We start from the raw sequence: 21,649 nt of genomic DNA on the forward strand, positions 1-21,649 counted from the left end.
ATGCGCAATTTAAACACGTTACTTAAAACGTGTTACTACTCTCTATTTTATATTTTATCATATTTTTAGTTTTTTTTTACAGATAATATACACTAAAATCAACTATTAAACTCAATTATTAATATAACTATTAAAATTAATTATTAATATAAAATATATATATTAATCAAATTTAATTGATTTAGTAGTAAGTTTACTAGTCTAAAAATATCAAAATTTAAATCCTATCTTATACATATAATAACTAATAATAAATTCTTAAATAAAATTTAGTACTACAAAAAATTAAAAAATGCCGTAATAAATTAAAATATAAAATATATATTAAAATATAAAATATATATTAAAAATAAACTAAATAAAATACATATTTATATATAAATACATAATAATTTATTTTAACAATTAATTTTAATATACATATAATATTTTTATTATTTTATAACCATTATGATTTGTGTAAAAAAATTCAGTTATCAAAATTAATTTTTAATATAAAATATATATTAAAATATAAAATATATATTAAAAATAAATTAAATTATATATATTTATATATAATATATAATAATTAATTTAATATTTTTAATATGTACTGAATTTTTTATTTTCAAAGTGGACTAAAACATTGTCATTCATATGTTATTTTAAAATTATTTTATTATTACAGAAAATAACATAACAAGAATAAAATATTTTTAAAATTATTAAAATTTTGATATCAAATTTAAAAATAATAACATCTCTTCTTTATATATATATATATATATATATATATATATATATATATATATATATAGAGTAACACATCCAAAAATTTTGGTAGTGGGGACAAAATTTATATAACATGATAATAATTTTTATAATAAAAATAATGTGTATATAAAAAATTAAATATTAAATTATTTATTAACCACTATATATCTATATATAAATATATGTATTATTTAACTTATTTTCAAGGTGTACTTTATATTTTAATATATATTTTATACAGATAATTATTTTTTATGTATATATAGCATGATTATTGTTATGATTATATTTTATTATTGTAAAATATGATTAGCCTTCAAAATATCTAATATACAAATTAAAATACTAAAATAGTTATTTAAATAATAATATATAATTTAAAATTCTATTCTTTTAGGTTATATTTTTAAAAAAATTAAGTAATTTTTTTCTTAACACTACCATCAAAATTTCTTTCTTTCCATATATATTACTAAACAATTATTTAAAAATTCACTTCCCAATACAATTAGAAGCCGACTCTTATTGATATTCATAGTTAAAAAAGTTCTTTCAATTAATATAATTGCTATGCAAAAATTAAAGCTAATTTAAAAAGAAGATAAATAATATTCTTTTGAGTTGATTTTTAAAAAAGAATACTAATTTCGTTTAAATATGAGAATTGATCATTCTAATGAATATCTAATATAAAATTTTTAAATTGATGATTAAGTACCAAAAATTTAATAAAAATTTATTGTAGAATCAAATTTAATAATCTAATGGAAGTAAATAAATATTATTATCATATACTACTAAAAAAAATTTAAATTGTAGTGGGGCGCTTGCCCCACACCACTCTACTTAGGTCCGTCCATATATATATATATATATCTTCACTTGCTTGACCAAGAAAAAGAGAAAGGGAAATAAAAATTAATAAAATAGCTAGCTGCAACTTGCAATTGGTGATAATTGGAAGGAAGGTTAGTTAATGAATTAATAATGAAACACCAATATTGAACTTTTGGGTGAAAAATCGTACCAATTTTCCGGGGGTTGGAAACGTTTGAATCGTTGGTGGGTTTTGACTGGAGATCATGATCAAATTTTTATTTTAAAAACATTTTTTATTTTGGTGTACAAACTTCCAACAATTAATTCCTCGTTAATTTATACTTCTTAGATTTATTTATTGGATTTACTTATGACGCATATTAAGGTTATTAATTTAAAATTATTATAAAAATATATGAAATTTATTTTTTTTAATATATTTATTATGGATTTATTAAAAAATTATTAAATTTTCACTAACAATAACCTTAATATTTTAGTTGAACTTATTACTTTCATTTAAATTCTTTTTGTGTAAAATTTAATATTAAATTATTAATTATATTATTTTTATAAACTTATTAATTATATTATTATTATATGTAAAAAAGTTTTGACAAATATTATCTATTTTATATATTTTCGTTGATTATGTAAAAGGACGGTAAGGATTATTAGTTTTTTTTTAAATAAATAAACAAAATTTTTATTTACAAAAATATATAATTTGTAACGATTTTATTAATTTGCATTCTATGATTTATCTCGTTTATCGTGTAAAAAAGATAAGCCACAATATAATGCGGTCGTGTGATGTTTACACACGTCGTGTGTAAGGTCCTTATTTCATTTATAATTTATAATGTAAACGAGATAAGTAATAATCGCACCTATATATAGAACTCGTTTACAACACCGTTTGACTTCACTTTTCATTTATTTCTTTTATTTTCATTTATTTCTTTTATTTTTCTCCCATTTCTAGTCTTTTCTAATCATATTATCAAAATACTCGGAGATTATGGTATGCGCAGATGTACGGGATGAGGACATCAATCGCTTGAATGCGACGTGGCATATCGCTGAAGCAATCAACTTCTAGGTTAGTATTATTATTTTCATGTTTAAGTTAAATAAGTATATATTTATAGAATTATTAGGGTACTTTTATAAATATAGTATATGTTAGGTGGTAAAATGTATTGTTAATAAGTGTTAATTGATAGGTATATTTTAAGGTTTAGTTAAATTATTTTATTAAGTAAATATTTATTACATTTTGTTATTTATTTAATTTGATTTCTATATTTTTTATTTTAATTTTGATAATTTGGTAGATAATTTTTCTTAGTCAGTATTAATAGATATGTATGATTTTAGTTATTAGTTAAATTAATTTATTAAGTAAATCGTTATGTCATTTTGTTTTTATTTAATTTGATTTCTATATTTTTAATTTTAATGCTGATAGTTTTGTAGATAAATATTTTTAACTGTTATTCAATGTTTTAATGGAACTTACAAACAATCGATATATTTTTTCGAACGGTCAACCTTTAAAAATTAATTATTCTATTTCTAACTGAGTTATGAAATGTGGAATATTTGTTTAGTATAATTTTATTTTTTTATTTCGACATTTAAATGTTTACTTTTCAAATAGATTTCTTATTCCAGTTTTTTATTTTCTACTAGAGGCCTCGCCAACATCTATGTTTAATCATCTCCACCTATGTTGAAAAAAGAGTATTCTCATGCATTGCGTCCAAATCCAACGTATGATAGTGACTGGATACAGTTGATAAGGCCAGAGTTGGGTGTGGGACAGGTAGAAGATACCGAACTGATGTGTCGACCGGTGTATCTGGGACAAACTCCTCCTCTTCATCATCTTCAGAAGAACCACTATCGTTACTATCGGTAACATACTTCCTATCAGACTCCTCACCATCTACGCCCATGTGTTCCACTAGATTAGCACACCAGTGCAGAGGTGGTGGTGCAATAGGTGGATCATCATACACAAAATTTGAGTAGCCAGATCCACCACCACAAACATCACCAACCTCTGCAGAAAGCTCAATCACTTGTTCCGCCATAATTCTCCCATGGATGTTAAACATGAGGCGCACATGCTCTTCACCATGGAGCCAAAACAGACGAAACCAAAAAAGCTCAATTTTCTATCAGTGCTAGCAACCTATATCCAACCCTTCCAACCTTTTTCTCCCGCTAGCACCAAAACTCCTCAATATCAGATTCTTTCGTTCAGACAAAGAACTTACTCGCTGAGTGTGCAACAAAATAGGATTATCACATTCAAATATCATCCCCAATGTCATTGTTTCTCATATAACAATTGGGATACACACTTACAACTACATGCCCACTACTAATAGACATTTTTTCTTAATTTTTGGAAGAAAAATGGAAGAGAAGAAAAAATAAAATGTTTGTGGAGAATCCAAGTGGTTGCAACTCCTTTTATAGCTGCTGAAAATTTATCATACCGTATCTCGTTTACAGTGTAAACAAAATAACATTGTGTATATCTCGTTTACAGTGTATAGTTTATACTATAAACGAGATAGACACATTTCACATACCGTGTCTTATCTCGTTTACAGTGTAAATAAGATACACATAATGTTATTTTGTTTATATTGTAAACGAGATAAGTAATAGAGTGCAAATCGATAAAAACGTTACAAATTACATATTTTCATAAATAAAAGATTTATTTTATTTATTTAAAAAAGTTCTTATAAGAAAACTGAAAGAGAAGAAGTGAAATGTTTGTGAAGAATCCAAATGGTTGCAACTCCTTTTATAGCTACTGAAAATTTGGTGTATCGTATCTTGTTTACAGTGTAAATGAAATAACACTATGTAAACGAGATAAGTAATAGAGTACAAATCGATAAAAAAGCTACAAATTACATTTTTTTTAAATAAAATATTTATTTTATTTATTTAAAAAATTCATTATTAGTAAGGTGTTTGGAAACTTTAAAATATAATTTAACACTTTATTTTTAAAGGTTTAATTACTCTGGAAGTCCCTAGAGTTTCACCGAATTTTCAATTAGGTCCCTATACTTTTTTCTTTTTAATTGGGTCCCTATACATTAATTTTTTTTATTTAATCCCTACCGTGACAAAACTGTTTAAAATAACGAAATATTCCATTAAAAAAATTGAATATTCTCATAATTAAATTAAAAGACCCACTTAAAAGCACCTCTATTTTTTTAAAATACCAAAAGTACCCTTTATATTTTGTCCCCCAATTCAGAGAACCCTAACTACCCCTAAGTTATTCTCCTAAGTTCCCAATTGGATTTCTCCTCCGTCGCACTCTACTGCCGTCTTCCATGGCGGCGGCGTCGTCATCCGTCGCTGGGTGGTTGTCGTCTCTCTGTGTCGTCCACGGGTCCACAGGTAAAGTGCGTGTAAAGTTTTCTCTCTGAAAATCGTGTAAAGTGCATTTCTTCTCCACGGGTCTGTCGTCTTCATCCATAGACTTCGGCGTCTTCATCCATAGCCATCAGCCCGTCATCTTCATCCAAAGCCTATGTCGGTTTCTGAAGATCTTCACTGACTGATCCGTCGAAGCCCTGTTCGCCACTCGACGGGACTCACCTCATGTTGCCGCGCCTCGTCGCGTCGCGCCAAGCCTCGCCTCGCCTTGCTGCTTGTACACTTGATCTGCCAGAACAAGTAAGTTAGTTTCTGGTTGTACCATATATTAAGGTGGTACCCTTTGTGCCTTCAATCATGAACCATATATTATTTACCACAAACGCACACATAGCAACAATTTTGTTTTACTATTAGAGAGAAATGAAGTACAAATTGTGATTAAGCTTTATCGCTATTCTCAAATGCAGATCAATACACAAAAAATTGATTACAGTTGTCCAATTCTAAAAATTGGCAACTCCTTTAGTTTATTTGTTCACTACAGTTGTCCAATTCTAAAAATATGTGAATATATGTGATGAATTGACATATGAATTAGTTTTGCTAATTATGAATTTTGTTTATTGTTGATTGTTGTTAGTGTGATGATGCTGGTTTCTTAGGATTCTGTTTCTTTTTTTTATGTAGTTATTGTTCTTGTTGGAGCTTTTGAGGTTGATGTTTCTAACTGGTCTCCCTTTTCTCTGAATGGCAGAAAAAGCATATTTACTGGAGCTACTGTAGTCTTCTTTGCTTATGTTGGATTTGATGCAGTTGCCAATTCTGCCAAAAAATCTAAGAGACCGCATGTATTTTATCTTGCGACTTGAAAATTTCTCCAGTGAGTTATGAATTTGCTAGATGTCATATATTTTACTGGATGTAGAGGCATTAGATAGTATGTATTTGATTTTGTTTTAAGTAGTTACTGCCACTGTTGCTTTAATGCTTTATTACTACTATGACTAATACGAATAATTATTGATATCATCATTGCCAATAAGATCAAGTCATTTTGTAAATGTGCTTGTACTGCTGTATATCTGTGTAACAAAGCTACTATCATAGAATAATATATGGATCTGCTGCAACTAATTGAAAGTCTTGTATTCCATTCAAAGTTTTTCTCTTCTTCTATCCTCTTATGGATAGTCTCTTGATTTTAGGTCACCCTTTAACTATATATGTAACGTATACCAGGAATCCCTGAAGAAGATTGCTCCCACTTAAATGAATGTTTCCCTGGCAATGAAGAAGGATCGTAAAACAGATAAAGCTTTTGGATGGGTGCTTGAAATGTAATAATTGTCTTTCTCTAGATTCAGGAGAAACTTTTTTTAATGAATTTTTCCTGTCATGAATTCACACAAATGTAAAATATTATATGATCATAATGAATACTTGGATGATAGAAACTGAATTATATATATATATATATATATATATATATATATATATATATATATGCTATTATTTCTGTTTTATTTTATCCATTCTTTTTTTTAATGTTCTTAAGGTATTTTAAAAGTCAAAAAAAAGAGAAGGTATTTTTGGTACAATTTGTATATAAATAAGTAAAATAATGATAGTAACAAAATAAAAGGGATTATAAGAATATCTTTCATGTCGTAGAATCATTGAAATAGGGATTATAGGAATATCTTTCATTGAATATTTATAGTTTCATCGAATTTTCAATTAAGTCCTTATATTTTTTTCTTTTCAATTAGGTCCCTAAGGGTATACAAGTAATTTCACAATTCACTAACAGTTTTTTGACATTTAATGTTAACAAGGACTAAATTGAAAAAAAAATGTATAGGTGATGAGCGGATAATTTGTACGCTTTTTGGCATTGTTTTTAGTATGTTTTTAGTATGATCTAGTTAGTTTTTAGTATATTTTTATTAGTTTTTAGTTAAAATTCACTTTTCTGGACTTTACTATGAGTTTGTGTGTTTTTCTGTGATTTCAGGTATTTTCTGACTGAAATTGAGGGATCTGAGCAAAAATCTGATCCAGAGACTCAAAAGGACTGCAGATGCTGTTGGATTCTGACCTCCCTGCACTCGAAGTGGATTTTCTGGAGCTACAGAAGCCCAATTGGCGCGCTCTCAACGGCGTTGGAAAGTAGACATCCTGGGCTTTCCAGCAATATATAATAGTCCATACTTTGCCCAAGATTTGATGGCCCAAACCGGCGTTCAAAGTCACCTCAAGAAATTCCAGCGTTAAACGCCGGAACTGGCACCTAATTGGGAGTTAAACGCCCAAACTGGCACTAAAGCTGGCGTTTAACTCCAAGAAGAGTCTCTACACGAAAATGCTTCATTGCTCAGCCCAAGCACACACCAAGTGGGCCCGGAAGTGGATTTTTATGTCATTTACTCATCTTTGTACACCTTAGGCTACTAGTTATCTATAAGTAGGACCTTTTACTATTGTATTAAGACTTTGGTAGCTATCTTCGTTTTTATGCTATCTTAGATCATTGGGAGGCTGGCCATTCGGCCATGCCTAGACCTTATGCTTATGTATTTTCAACGGTGGAGTTTCTACACACCATAGATTAAGGTGTGGAGCTCTGCTGTACCTCGAGTATTAATGCAATTACTATTGTTCTTCCATTCAATTCCGCTTGTTCTTTATCCAAGATATCACTTGTTCTTCAACATGATGAAGGTGATGATTGACGCCCATCACCATTCTCACCCATGAACAAGGTGACTGACAACCATTCTTGTTCTACAAGCATCTGAGGCTTAGTGAATATCTCTTGGATTCTTTAATCGGAATCTTCGTGGTATAGGCAGGACCTGATGGCGGCATTCAAGAGAATCCGGAAGGTCTAAACCTTGTCTGTGGTATTCTGAGTAGGATTCAATGACTGAATGACTGTGACGTGCTTCAAACCCTGAGGGCGGGGCGTTAGTGACAGACGCAAAAGAATCACTGGATTCTATTCCGGCCTGATTGAGAACCGACAGATGAATTCCGCTATGCTGTGACAGAGCATATGCAATCGCTTTCACTGAGAGGATGGGAGGTAGCTGCTGACAACAGTGAAACCCTACACGAGCTTGCCATGGAAAGGAGTAAGAAGGATTGGATGAAGGCAGTAGGAAAGCAGAGAGACGGAAGGGAAGGCATCTTCATACGCTTGTCTGAAGCTCTTACACCAATGATATACATAAGTATCACTATCTTTATCTTTTATGTTATTTTCGTTCATCACCATATACATTTGAGTTTGCCTGACTAAGATTTACAAGATGACCATAGCTTGCTTCAATGCTAACAATCTCCGTGGGATCGACCCTTACTCACGTAAGGTATTACTTGGACGACCCAGTGCACTTGCTGGTTAGTTGTGCGAAGTTGTGTAATGCCATGGAATTGAACCACCAAGTCTTTTGGAGTTCATGACCAGGGATTATGAGAGTTGTGAAAAGTATTGTTCACAATTTCGCGCACCAAGTTTTTGGCGCCGTTGCCGGGGATTGTTCAAGTTTTGAGCAAGCTTTTGGTAACAATGCCTGGGATTGTTCTAGTTTGGACAACTGACGGTTCATCTTGTTGCTTAGATTAGGTATTTATTTTTTTCGAAATTCTTGAAGGTGAATTCTAGAGTTTCATGATGATTTGTTGAAATCTGGCTGGCTGAGAAGCCATGTCTAATCTGATTGGACCGAGGTTTCAACTTATCACCACAAGAGCTTGTTGATTTTCATCAATTTTGCTTTTGGAGCAGTGATCTGCTAAGGCTTGGCTGACCTTTGGTCATGTCTAGTGTTTTGGACCGAAGCTTTCTTTGAAAGCTTGGCTGGCTGTGAAGCCATGTCTAATTCCTGGACCGGAGTCTTAGACTAGCATTGCACTGATTCCTGGAATTCTCATTAAGAATTTTGATATCTTTTTCCACTTAATTTTCGAAAAACACAAAAAAATCAAAAAAATCATAAAATCCAAAAATATTTGATGTTTCTTGCTTAAGTCTAGTGTCTCATCTTAAGTTGGTGTCAATAGCATGCATTCATTCATGTGTCTTAAGGGTCTTCAAGTAATTCTTGATGATTTCTTACTCTGATCTTTGAATTCTTTTGGCTTGAGTGTTTATGTGTCTCATATAGTGTTAGTAGTATACAAACTGCTAAGTTTGGTGTCTTGCATGCATTGTTAGTTGATTCTTATTGCATTTTGATTATTAAAAATCCAAAAATATTTTTAATTCGTGTCTTTTCAAGTCAATGATACAAAGAATTGAAGATTCAGAACATGCTGCAGAGGAATTATACAGAAAAAGCTGAGCATTCAAAAATGCCCAGTGAAGAAGGCAGACTGGCGTTTAAACGCCAGCCAGGGTACCTGGTTGGGCGTTTAACGCCCAAAGAGGTAGCATTTTGGGCGTTAAACGCCAGAATGTATACCATTCTGGGCGTTTAACGCCAGGATGGTGCTAGGGGGAAGATTTTGTTTTCAAAATCAAATTTTTTCAAGTTTTCAAAGTTTTTCAAAATCAAATCTTTTTCAAATCATATCTTTTCAATCAAATGTTTTCAAAATCAATTTCTTTCCTTTTTCAAAGATACTTACTAACAATTAATGATTTGATTGAACATTTTTTGCCTTTTTTTTTGTTGAGGAAGGTTTTATGTTTGAATCATATCTTTTCTTGTTAGGCAAGTCATTAATTTTCAAAATCAAATCTTTTAAAATTGTTTTCAAAACATATCTCTTAAAATTGTTTTCAAACCATATCTTCTCAATCACATCTCTTTAAAACTAATCATATCTTCTTAACCACATCTTTTTCAAAATAGTTTTTCAATCAAATCTTTCTAATTTATAATTTCAAAATCTTTTTCAAAAATCACTTGATTTCTTTTCCACTTTCAATTTTCGAAAATCAATTAAGTGTTTTTCAAAATGTTTTCAAAATCTTTTGATTGAATTTTCGAAAATTCTCTTCCCTCCTTCTCACATCCTTCTATTTATGGAGTACCACTCCTTCTTAATGCACAATTCGAACCTTATCTAATTAAAGTTCGAATTATTCTTCTCCTTCTTCTTTCTATTTCTCTTTTCCTCTGACACTTCAAGGAATCTCTATACTGTGACATAGAGGATTCCACATTTTTTTTCTCTTCTCTTTCATATGAGCAGGAGCAGAGACAAAGGCATTCTTGTTGAAACTGATCCTGAACCTGAAAGGACCTTGAAGAGAAAGCTAAGAGAAGCCAAAGCACAACTCTCTTTAGAGGACCTGACCGAATTCTTCAAAGAAGAAGAAGACATGGCAGTCGAAAACAACAACAATGCCAACAATGCAAGGAAGGTGCTGGGTGACTTCACTGCACCTACTCCTGATTTCTATGGGAGAAGCATCCCTATCCCTGCCATTGGAGCAAACAACTTTGAGCTTAAGCCTCAATTAGTTTCTCTAATGCAACAGAATTGCAAGTTCCATGGACTTCCAATGGAAGATCCTCATCAGTTCTTAGCTGAATTCTTGCAAATCTGTGACACAGTCAAGACTAATGGGGTTAACCCTGAGGTCTACAGACTGATGCTATTCCCTTTTGCTGTAAGAGACAGAGCTAGAATATGGTTGGATTCTCAACCTAAAGAAAGCCTGGACTCTTGGGAAAAGCTAGTCAATGCCTTCTTGGCAAAGTTCTTTCCACCTCAAAGATGGAGTAAGCTTAGAGTGGAAGTCCAAACCTTCAGACAGAAGGATGGAGAATCCCTCTATGAAGCTTGGGAAAGATACAAACAATTAATCAGAAGATGTCCCTCAGACATGCTTTCTGAATGGAGCATCATAGGTATTTTCTATGATGGTCTCTCTGAACTATCCAAGATGTCTTTGGATAGCTCTGCTGGAGGATCTCTTCATCTGAAGAAGACGCCTGCAGAAGCTCAAGAGCTGATTGAAATGGTTGCAAATAACCAATTCATGTACACTTCTGAAAGGAATCCTGTGAACAATGGGACTAGTCAGAAGAAAGGAGTTCTTGAGATTGACACTCTGAATGCCATATTGGCTCAGAATAAGATATTGACTCAACAAGTCAATTTGATTTCTCAAAGTCTGTCTAGAATGCAAAATGCACCTGGCAGTACTAAGGAAGCTTCATCTGAGGAAGAAGCTTATGATCCTGAGAACCCTTCAATGGAAGAGGTGAATTACCTAGGAGAACCCTATGGAAACACCTATAATTCTTCATGGAAAAATCACCCAAATTTCTCATGGAAGAATCAAGAGAGACCTCAACAAGGTTTCAATAACAATAATGGTGGAAGAAACAGGCTTGGCACCAACAAGCCTTTTCCATCATCTTCTCAGCAACAGACAGAGAGTTCTAAGCAGAATACCTCTGACTTAGCAACAATGGTCTCTGATCTAATCAAAACCACTCAAAGTTTCATGAATGAAACAAGGTCCTCCATCAGAAATTTGGAAGGACAAGTGGGACAGCTGAGCAAGAAAATTACTGAACTCCCTCCTAGTACTCTCCCAAGTAATACAGAAGAAAATCCAAAAGGAGAGTGCAAAGCCATAAACATGGCCGAATATGGAGAGGAAAGAGAGGAGGTGAACGCCACTGAGGAAGACCCCAATGGGCGTGCACCAATCTCCTCTGAGTTCCTCAATGAGGAACAATGGGAATCTGAGGCTCAAAATGAGACCATAGAGATTCCATTGGACTTACTTCTGCCATTCATGAGCTCTGATGAGTATTCTTCCTCTGAAGAGGATGAGTATGTCACTGAAGAGCAAGTTGCTAAATACCTTGGAGCAATCATGAAGCTAAATGACAAGTTATTTGGAAATGAGACTTGTGAGGATGAACCACCTTTGTTCACCAAAGAACTGGATGACTTGTCTAGGCAGAAACTGCCTCAAAAGAGGCAGGATCCTGGGAAGTTTTCTATACCTTGTACCATAGGCACCATGACCTTCAAGAAGGCCTTGTGTGACTTAGGGTCAAGTGTAAACCTCATGCCCCTCTCTGTAATGGAGAAATTAGAGATCTTTGAGGTGCAAGCTGCAAGAATCTCATTAGAGATGGCAGACAATTCAAGAAAACAAGCTCATGGACTCGTAGAGGATGTTCTGGTAAAAGTTGAAGACCATTACATCCCTACTGACTTCATAGTCCTAGAGACTGGGAAGTGCATGGATGAATCCATCATCCTTGGCAGACCCTTCCTAGCCACAGCAAAGGCTGTGATTGATGTTGATAGAGGAGAGTTGATCATTCAAGTGAATGAAAAATCCTTGGTGTTTAAAGCCCAAGGACATCCCTCTATCATCATGGAGAGGAAGCATGAGGAGCTTCTCTCAAATCAGAGACAAACAGAGCCCCCACAGTCAAACTCTAAGTTTGGTGTTGGGAGGCCACAACCAAACTCTAAGTTTGGTGTTGAACCCCCACATTCAAACTCTAAGTTTGGTGTTGGGAAGTTCCAACATTGCTCTGATCATTTGTGAGGCTCCATGAGAGCCATCTGTCAAGCTACTGACATTAAAGAAGCGCTTGTTGGGAGGCAACCCAATGCTTTATAGTTAACTATTTTCTTTTGTTATTTTATCTTTTTTTGTAGGTTGATGATCATAAGAAGTCACAAAAACAATGAAAAAAGCAAAAACAGAATGAAAAACAGGAAGAAAAACAGCACACCCTGGAGGAGAAGAAGCTGGCGTTCAAACGCCAGTAATGCTAGCTGTTGGGCGTTTAACGCCCAGTCTGGCACCATTCTGGGCGTTTAACGCCAGAAAGGGGCACCAGACTGGCGTTAAACGCCAGTAAAGGGCAACAACCTGGCGTTAAACGCCAGGAATGGGCACCAGCCCGGCGTTTAACGCCAGAAATGGCTCAAAACGTGAATTTTGATGCCACTTGGTGCAGGAATGGCTTTTCCTTGACACCACAGGATCTGTGGACCCCACAGAACCCCACCACCACTCTCTCTCTTCTTCCCCCACTCACCATTCACCTCAAAACCTCTTCCCCAAAAACCCTTCACCTATCAAATCCCATCTTTCTCTTCACCACTCACATCCATCCTTCATAAATCCCCACCAACCTCACCCTTCAAATTTAAACCACTTTCCCTCCCAAACCCACCCATAATGGCCGAACCCTTACTCCCCCTTTCTCCTATATATACCCTTCTTCAACCCTTCATTTTCACACAACCTAAACACCCCTTCTTTCCCTTCTTGGCCGAACACACCACCGTCTCCCTCTTCCTCATTTCTTCTTCTTCTACTCTCTTCTTTCTTCTTTTGCTCGAGGACGAGCAAACATTTTAAGTTTGGTGTGGTAAAAGCATTGCTTTTTCATAACCATTATGGCATCCAAGGCCGGAGAAACCTCTAGAAAGAGGAAAGGGAAGGCAAAAGCTTCCACCTCCGAGTCATGGGAGATGGATAGATTCCTCTCAAGGGTGCATCAAGTCCACTTCTATGAAGTTGTGGCCTTGAAGAAGGTGATCCCCGAGGTCCCCTTTTCACTCAAAAGGGTGAATATCCGGAGATCCGCCATGAGATCCGAAGAAGAGGTTGGGAAGTACTCACCAACCCCATTCAACAAGTCGGAATCTTGATGTTTCAAGAGTTCTATGCCAATGCATGGATCACAAAGAACCATGACCAAAGTGTGAACCCGAATCCAAAGAATTATCTCACTATGGTTCGGGGGAAATACTTGGATTTTAGTCCGGAGAGTGTGAGGGTGGCGTTCAACTTGCCTATGATGCAAGGAGATGAGCATCCTTATACAAGAAGGGTCAACTTTGATCAAAGGTTGGACCAAGTCCTCACAATCATCTGTGAAGAGGGCGCACAATGGAAGCAAGATTCAAGAGGCAAGCCGGTTCAATTAAGAAGGCATGACCTCAAGCCCGTGGCTAGAGGATGGTTAGAGTTCATTCAACGCTCAATCATTCCCACTAGCAACCGGTCCGAAGTTACCATAGACCGGGCCATCATGATTCATAGCATCATGATTGGAGAAGAAGTGGAAGTTCATGAGGTCATAGCCCAAGAACTCTATAAAGTGGCGGACAAGTCTTCCACCTTGGCAAGACTAGCCTTTCCTCATCTCATTTGTCACCTCTGTTATTCAGTTGGAGTTGACATAGAAGGAAACACACCCATTGATGAGGACAAGCCCATCACCAAGAAAAGGATGGAGTACACAAGAGACCCCTCTCATCATGAGATCCCTGAGATTCCTCAAGGGATGCACTTTCCTCCACAAAATTATTGGGAGCAACTAAACACCTCCCTAGGAGAGTTGAGTTCCAATATGGGACAACTAAGGGTGGAGCATCAAGAACACTCCATCATCCTTCATGAAATTAGAGAAGACCAAAGAATCATGAGGGAGGAGCAACAAAGACAAGGAAGAGACATTGAGGAGCTCAAACACTCCATAGGATCTTCAAGAGGAAGAAAGAGCCGCCATCACTAAGGGTGGACCCGTTCTTTGATTTCCTTGTTCTTTATTCTTCTGTTTTTCGAATTTTATGCTTATGTTTATCCATGTTTGTGTCTTGTGATCATTAGTGTCTTAGTGTCTATGCCTTAAAGTTATGAATGTCCTATGAATCCATCACCTTTCTTGAATAAAAACGTGCTTAATTGAAAAGGAAAGAATTGCATGAATTCTGAATTTTATAATAGTTTAATTAATTTGATGTGGTGGCAACACTTTTGTTCTCTGAATGTATGCTTAAACAGTGCATATGTCTTTTGAATTTGTGGTTCATGAATGTTGGCTCTTGAAAGAATGATGAGAAAGGAGACATGTTACTGAGGATCTGAAAAATCATTAAAAATGATTCTTGAAAAAAAAAAAGGGGAGCAAACGAAAAAAAAAAAAACCGAAAAAGAAAAAAAAAAGGGGAGAAGAAAGAAAAAGAAAGAAATAAAGTTGTGATCCAAGGCAATAAGAGTGTGCTTAAGAACCCTGGACACCTCTAATTGGGGACTTTAGCAAAGCTGAGTCACAATCTGAAAAGGTTCACCCAATTATGTGTCTGTGGCATATATGTATCCGGTGGTAATACTGGAAGGCAGAGTGCTTTGGGCCACAGCCAAGACTCAATAAATAGCTATGTTCAAGAATCATCATACTTTACTAGGAGAATCATTAACACTATCTGGATTCTAAGTTCCTAAAGAAGCCAATCATTCTGAATTACAAGGGATAGAGTGAGATGCCAAAACTATTCAGAGACAAAAAGCTAAAAGCCCCGCTCATCTAATTAATACTGATCTTCATAGATGTTTTTGGAGTTCATTGCATATTCTCTTCTTTTTATCTTATTTGATTTTCAGTTGCTTGGGGACAAGCAACAATTTAAGTTTGTGTTGTGATGAGCGGATAATTTGTAGGCTTTTGGCATTGTTTTTAGTATGTTTTAGTATGATCTAGTTAGTTTTTAGTATATTTTATTAGTTTTAGTTAAAATTCACTTTTCTGGACTTTACTATGAGTTTGTGTGTTTTTCTGTGATTTCAGGTATTTTCTGGCTGAAATTGAGGGATCTGAGCAAAAATCTGATCCAGAGACTCAAAAGGACTGCAGATGCTGTTGGATTCTGACCTCCTGCACTCGAAGTGGATTTTCTGGAGCTACAGAAGCCCAATTGGCGCGCTCTCAACGGCGTTGGAAAGTAGACATCCTGGGCTTTCCAGCAATATAATAGTCCATACTTTGCCCAAGATTTGATGGCCCAAACCGCGTTCAAAGTCACCTCAAGAAATTCCAGCGTTAAACGCCGGAACTGGCACCTAATTGGGAGTTAAACGCCCAAACTGGCACTAAAGCTGGCGTTTAACTCCAAGAAGAGTCTCTACACGAAAATGCTTCATTGCTCAGCCCAAGCACACACCAAGTGGGCCCGGAAGTGGATTTTATGTCATTTACATCTTTGTACACCTTAGGCTACTAGTTATCTATAAGTAGGACCTTTTACTATTGTATTAAGACTTTGGTAGCTATCTTCGTTTTTATGCTATCTTAGATCATTGGGAGGCTGGCCATTCGGCCATGCCTAGACCTTATGCTTATGTATTTTCAACGGTGGAGTTTCTACCACCATAGATTAAGGTGTGGAGCTCTGCTGTACCTCGAGTATTAATGCAATTACTATTGTTCTTCCATTCAATTCCGCTTGTTCTTTATCCAAGATATCACTTGTTCTTCAACATGATGAAGGTGATGATTGACGCCCATCACCATTCTCACCCATGAACAAGGTGACTGACAACCATTCTTGTTCTACAAGCATCTGAGGCTTAGTGAATATCTCTTGGATTCTTTAATCGGAATCTTCGTGGTATAGGCAGGACCTGATGGCGGCATTCAAGAGAATCCGGAAGGTCTAAACCTTGTCTGTGGTATTCTGAGTAGGATTCAATGACTGAATGACTGTGACGTGCTTCAAACCCTGAGGGCGGGGCGTTAGTGACAGACGCAAAAGAATCACTGGATTCTATTCCGGCCTGATTGAGAACCGACAGATGAATTCCGCTATGCTGTGACAGAGCATATGCAATCGCTTTCACTGAGAGGATGGGAGGTAGCTGCTGACAACAGTGAAACCCTACACGAGCTTGCCATGGAAAGGAGTAAGAAGGATTGGATGAAGGCAGTAGGAAAGCAGAGAGACGGAAGGGAAGGCATTCATACGCTTGTCTGAAGCTCTTACACCAATGATATACATAAGTATCACTATCTTTATCTTTTATGTTATTTTCGTTCATCACCATATACATTTGAGTTTGCCTGACTAAGATTTACAAGATGACCATAGCTTGCTTCAATGCTAACAATCTTCGTGGGATCGACCCTTACTCACGTAAGGTATTACTTGGACGACCCAGTGCACTTGCTGGTTAGTTGTGCGAAGTTGTGTAATGCCATGGAATTGAACCACCAAGTCTTTTGGAGTTCATGACCAGGGATTATGAGAGTTGTGAAAAGTATTGTTCACAATTTCGCGCACCAATAGGGTCCCAATTGAAAAGAAAAAAAAGTATAGGGACCTAATTGAAAATTCGGTGGAATTATAAGGACCTGCAGAGTAATTAAACATTTTTTAAAAACATTATGTATTTGATTTTTTTTTATTTTTAAAAACTAGTGTATTTTTTAAAGTTTTTAGTAGATGTATAATTATTTATGTATTTTTTTTAGATACATTGTTCTATAATATGTCATTGTAATTTTTGTAACAAAAAAATATACACTACAACAAACAGCGGTTTTTGCAACGGTAGAAAACGGTTGTTATAAATCGAAAAACCGTTTCTAAAATTTTAGGCAATGGTTTGATAACGGTTTTTGACCTGTGGTTTATGCGCCTGTTACCAATGCTGATGAGGCAACAGTTTTTTACCTAAGGCAACGACAACCAAAAAAATCGTTGCCAAAATTATTGGCATAGACAACGGTTTTGACAACTATTTTTAAAAAACGGTTTAGAAACGTTACTAGATAGACAACGATTTAGAACCGATCTCTTTTATGACGTAACGGTTTTAAATCATAATTGGATTGGCAACGGTTTTAAGCTGTTGTAGTTTTGTTATTCACAAAGACAACGATTTAAAAGTGTTGCCTTTGGTGTTGTTTTTTCTTTGCAACGGTTTTAATACCATTGCCATTTTGTAGCTTCCTTTGACAACAGTTTTAACACCATTATCTTTTGTAACTTTTGACATCGGTATTTTGTAGTTATATATTTCTTTATTTACATTAGTTTTCTCATGTTGCATTGAAATTAATATTCCAACAATTTAAATCAAATCACTAAAGAAAACTAATTGAACATTTGATTTATAACGTATTCTGTAAGGTAGCATTTGTTTGCAAAGACTAGAGGACAGAGACTCAGTATTATGTTTTTTGAGCTAGAGACTGGTACTTAAATTTATGTCTCCGTCTTCAAAATTTCAGTATTTCAGTACCTTCAAAAAGTAGGGATAATGGAAACTGAAAATTTGAAAGATGGGGACAGAAATTTTAATTACAAATTGTACCTAAATTACTCCCATTCTAATTCAATAATTCCAATATTATCCTAATGTAAATCAGGGCTTCATTGTTAACCCTCCTGACTCCTTCATCTTCTCATTCTTCTTCAAGGACATCACTGCAGCCTCTTCATCACTAGTTAAAGAACAGCCACCTCCTCGCCGCTGGCGTAGCCACCACTAGGTAAGTGAGTCAGTATTTTCAAGTTCATCTTCATAGCCCTCATGTTCTCATCTCGTTTTCTCTCTCACAGGACAACACTCAAAGAACCAAACTGCCGCCTCTCCCCTGTTGCTGTCAATGTCAACCACCAACTCGTCGTCCTAGCTATTGTGACCTAGGTTATTTGTAGCCAAATGTTGTTTAATTTACTAATTCCGTTTATTTTTTTTTTGTCGTGCCCTAATCTATGGATTTGGTCATGACCTATCAATAGGACTTTTCTCTTCTCTTGATATTCAATTACTGTTGTGTAATGCTTAAATCAAATTTTTGTGTCTTTGAAAGGTGTATTTGTACTCAGAACATCTTAAACTTTTGTTTTGTTTGGTTAGTTTGATTTGGAGAAATTAAAGTTTGAAAAGAGACAAGTTACTATTTTTCTTGGTTTGTCGTTATTTTCTTAATGGTGTGAAGTAGTAGCACTAAAGTTAAAGAAATCCTTTGTCTTTGTGACTTTGTCCTATATTCAGGGATTTGCGAGCTATTTTTTAGAATTATTAATGCCATCTGTTACATGGGAATGAATTGAAATTTATAATTAACAGGAGTAAGAGATTTATGGTCTGCTTAATTCTATATACACACAGATGATCATGATTGAAAGTCATTATATAAGAAGTTACATAGCTAGATACATGCATGATCCCTTTGAAAATTTATATGATGGTTTGTTCTAATCTTTATTAAGATTTAACGGCATAAATTTTATCTTCTTGATCTTGTTATAAACCATATTGGTCTATCACTCTCTGTCTCTCACACAGGATTAAATAATATTGATATAGCATGGTTATAATGCCTAGCTATATATGTGTCTGTGAGAATGAGAAACAAACTTTTGTCAAATTTGTCCTAGTTAACTAAGTCATTATATTACTTTAGATTATGTGTTCATGTTATTAAATCATTCTTTCTAAGGGATAAGTACTTTTTTCGTCCCCAAGATCTGGGGTCAAAATCAAAATCGTCCCCGACCTTTTTCTTATTAAAATCATCCTGAACGTTACAAAACGTTATAAAATCATCCTTTTCTACTTTAATTTTATTTTTTTTACCAAATTACCCTTATTAAATAATAAAAATAATTATAAAATTATAAAATAAAAAAAAAAGAAAAAAAGAAAGAAAACAAAGGGGAAGGGGAAGGGGGAATCACACAGAGGGTGGGGGCAGGAAAAAAGAAGGGGGAAGGGGGAAGGGGGAAGGGGGAATGGGGGAGGCCGTGCACCCGCCGACGCCCCTGCGTCCAACCCGCAGCCACCGGCCGTCGCAAGCTTGCATGGAGGCACCGCCGCTGCTGTCCAGCTCCCGACCCTCCGATGTTCGCTGTTCAAGTTCTCCCTGCCTCTTCTCGAAGCCGCCACTTGCCCCTGCCTCAGCCCACTGCCGCAACCCTTTCTCTTTTCTTCTTCCTCTACTCTTTTGCCTTCTCCTCTGTCCACTGACCCATGGTCGAACCACCACCAGTGACTACCTCAGCTGCCTCTAGTAGCTGCTGTCTTCACCACCGCCGCTAGTCACCGCCGCTGCAACATCCACCTCTCCCCTGATTTCTTTTTGCTTTGTTCTTCATTAAAGGTTCATGAACCAACCCACTTTCAATTCCTCTAATTTTTGTTTAATTAGGTTTAATTAGAATTTTAGTTTAATTTTTAATCAGTTCTAGTTGCTCGGTTTGTTTAGTTAGATTAGATTTTTCTGTTACTGGATACTAGGTTATTTAGGATAGGTTAGTTTAAGCTTGTTAGTGGTAATAGGATTGTATGTGTTTGGATTTCTGAATTGTTGCTGGTATTGCTGTTGAATTATATGTGTTTGTCTTATGAAGATTTTGTTATTCGAATTGCTAAGGATTGTGTTAAATATGTGGGTACGTACTTGAATATATGGTTGTTGTGGATTAAAACTGGTTCCATTGACAGATTGCTGCTAGAATTGTTGAAACATGTAGTTTAGTTTGCTTTGATTGGTTTGGTTGCCGGCGGAGAGGGAAAGAGCGAGCTGGATTAATGATGATGAAGAAGATGAAGCTGTGTTGAATTTGAGAAGAAGAAAGAAGAGTGAGAAGAGGAAGGGGAAGAGGGGTGGGTGTCTTCCGGTAGTGGTAATTGTCGCGGCGAATGTGAGAAGAAGAGGGTGATGGTGAAGAGTAGAAGGAAGGGGATTGGGGGAGGGGTGGGGGAGAGACTGACGAGATGCAGGGGAGTGGGTTACGGTGAGGGGGTGAGGGAGTGGAAACTGATGAAGGAGGAAGGGAAATTGGGGGTGGGTTTGGGGTGAGGGGGAGAGACGAAGAGATGTTGGGTGTGGGTGGGGTGGGATTTTATTTTTTTTAATATTATTTTTATTAATAGTTAAGGGTAATTTGGTCCAAAAAAATAGAAAAGGACGATTTTATAACGTTTTGTAACGTTGGGGATGATTTTAATAAGAAAAAAAGGTCGGGGACGATTTTGATTTTGACCCCAGACATTGGGGACGGAAAAAGTACTTATCCCTTCTTTCTAATTATGCTGCATGAAGAATATACACAGTTATATCATTCGTTATCTTTATCTTTTTGTGCATTTCAAGTTTCTTATTCTTCTTTTTGGTTCTAAGAAGATAAAGAAGAGTTTGCATGAGAAGTGTTAGATTAAGTTGAATGTTTATGCATTTTCTAATGTAATGACTTTGCTAGGAAAAAATGGAGTGGTCGGAAATTATTAAGAGATGCGTGTCTTTTTATGAAGAGATTAGATCTAAGCATGAAGATTTGATATTATTTTTTGTTCTTATATTATTTGTTTACTTTAAGGATAGAAGTAGTGGACAACTTTTGTTAGGCAGAAGAATGAATATTAGAATTAGATGTGAGGCTTTAGAGCGTATTGTTGGCGAGGGTGATAGAAATTGTATTTGAGAGTTGAGAATGAACACAAATACCTTTACTAATTTGTGTAAGTTGCTCCAAGTTCAAGGAGGACTTAAAGAGGATGGTCATGTAAGCTTGCCGAAGCAAGTTGCAACTTTCTTAATTATCCTAGCGCATCACAAAAAAAAAAACGTAGTTTGCAGGTTAGATTTTGTAAGTCCAGAGAAATAGTTAGTAAGTATTTTAATAAGATTTTAAAGACTATTATACGTATTCAAAGCATTTTATTTGCCAAGGCCACATCAGTTGAAGAGGATTATGTTGACCCCACATGGAGAAAGTTTAAGGTATAGCTTACTCGATTATGTGTATGATTTATTTTTCAGCCTAAAGAATTCTATATCTGAGTATCATAACTTTCTATGGATTATAGGGTTGCTTGGGAGTATTAGATGGCACTTATATAGAGGTGACAATTCCT

The 21,649-nt window shown here is 35.2% G+C and overlaps 1 non-coding gene across 1 annotated transcript; it reads right to left on the minus strand.

The window, feature by feature from the left end:
- Positions 1–10,735: 10,735 nt before the first annotated feature.
- On the minus strand, positions 10,736–10,843 carry LOC130959058 (small nucleolar RNA R71). Its single transcript, XR_009078154.1, has one exon. It is a non-coding gene; the product is annotated as a small nucleolar RNA R71 (small nucleolar RNA).
- Between the last annotated feature and the right edge of the window lie 10,806 nt (positions 10,844–21,649).

The sequence above is a fragment of the Arachis stenosperma genome, chromosome 10, assembly GCF_014773155.1.
Source record: "Arachis stenosperma cultivar V10309 chromosome 10, arast.V10309.gnm1.PFL2, whole genome shotgun sequence".
Lineage (NCBI taxonomy): Eukaryota > Viridiplantae > Streptophyta > Magnoliopsida > Fabales > Fabaceae > Arachis > Arachis stenosperma.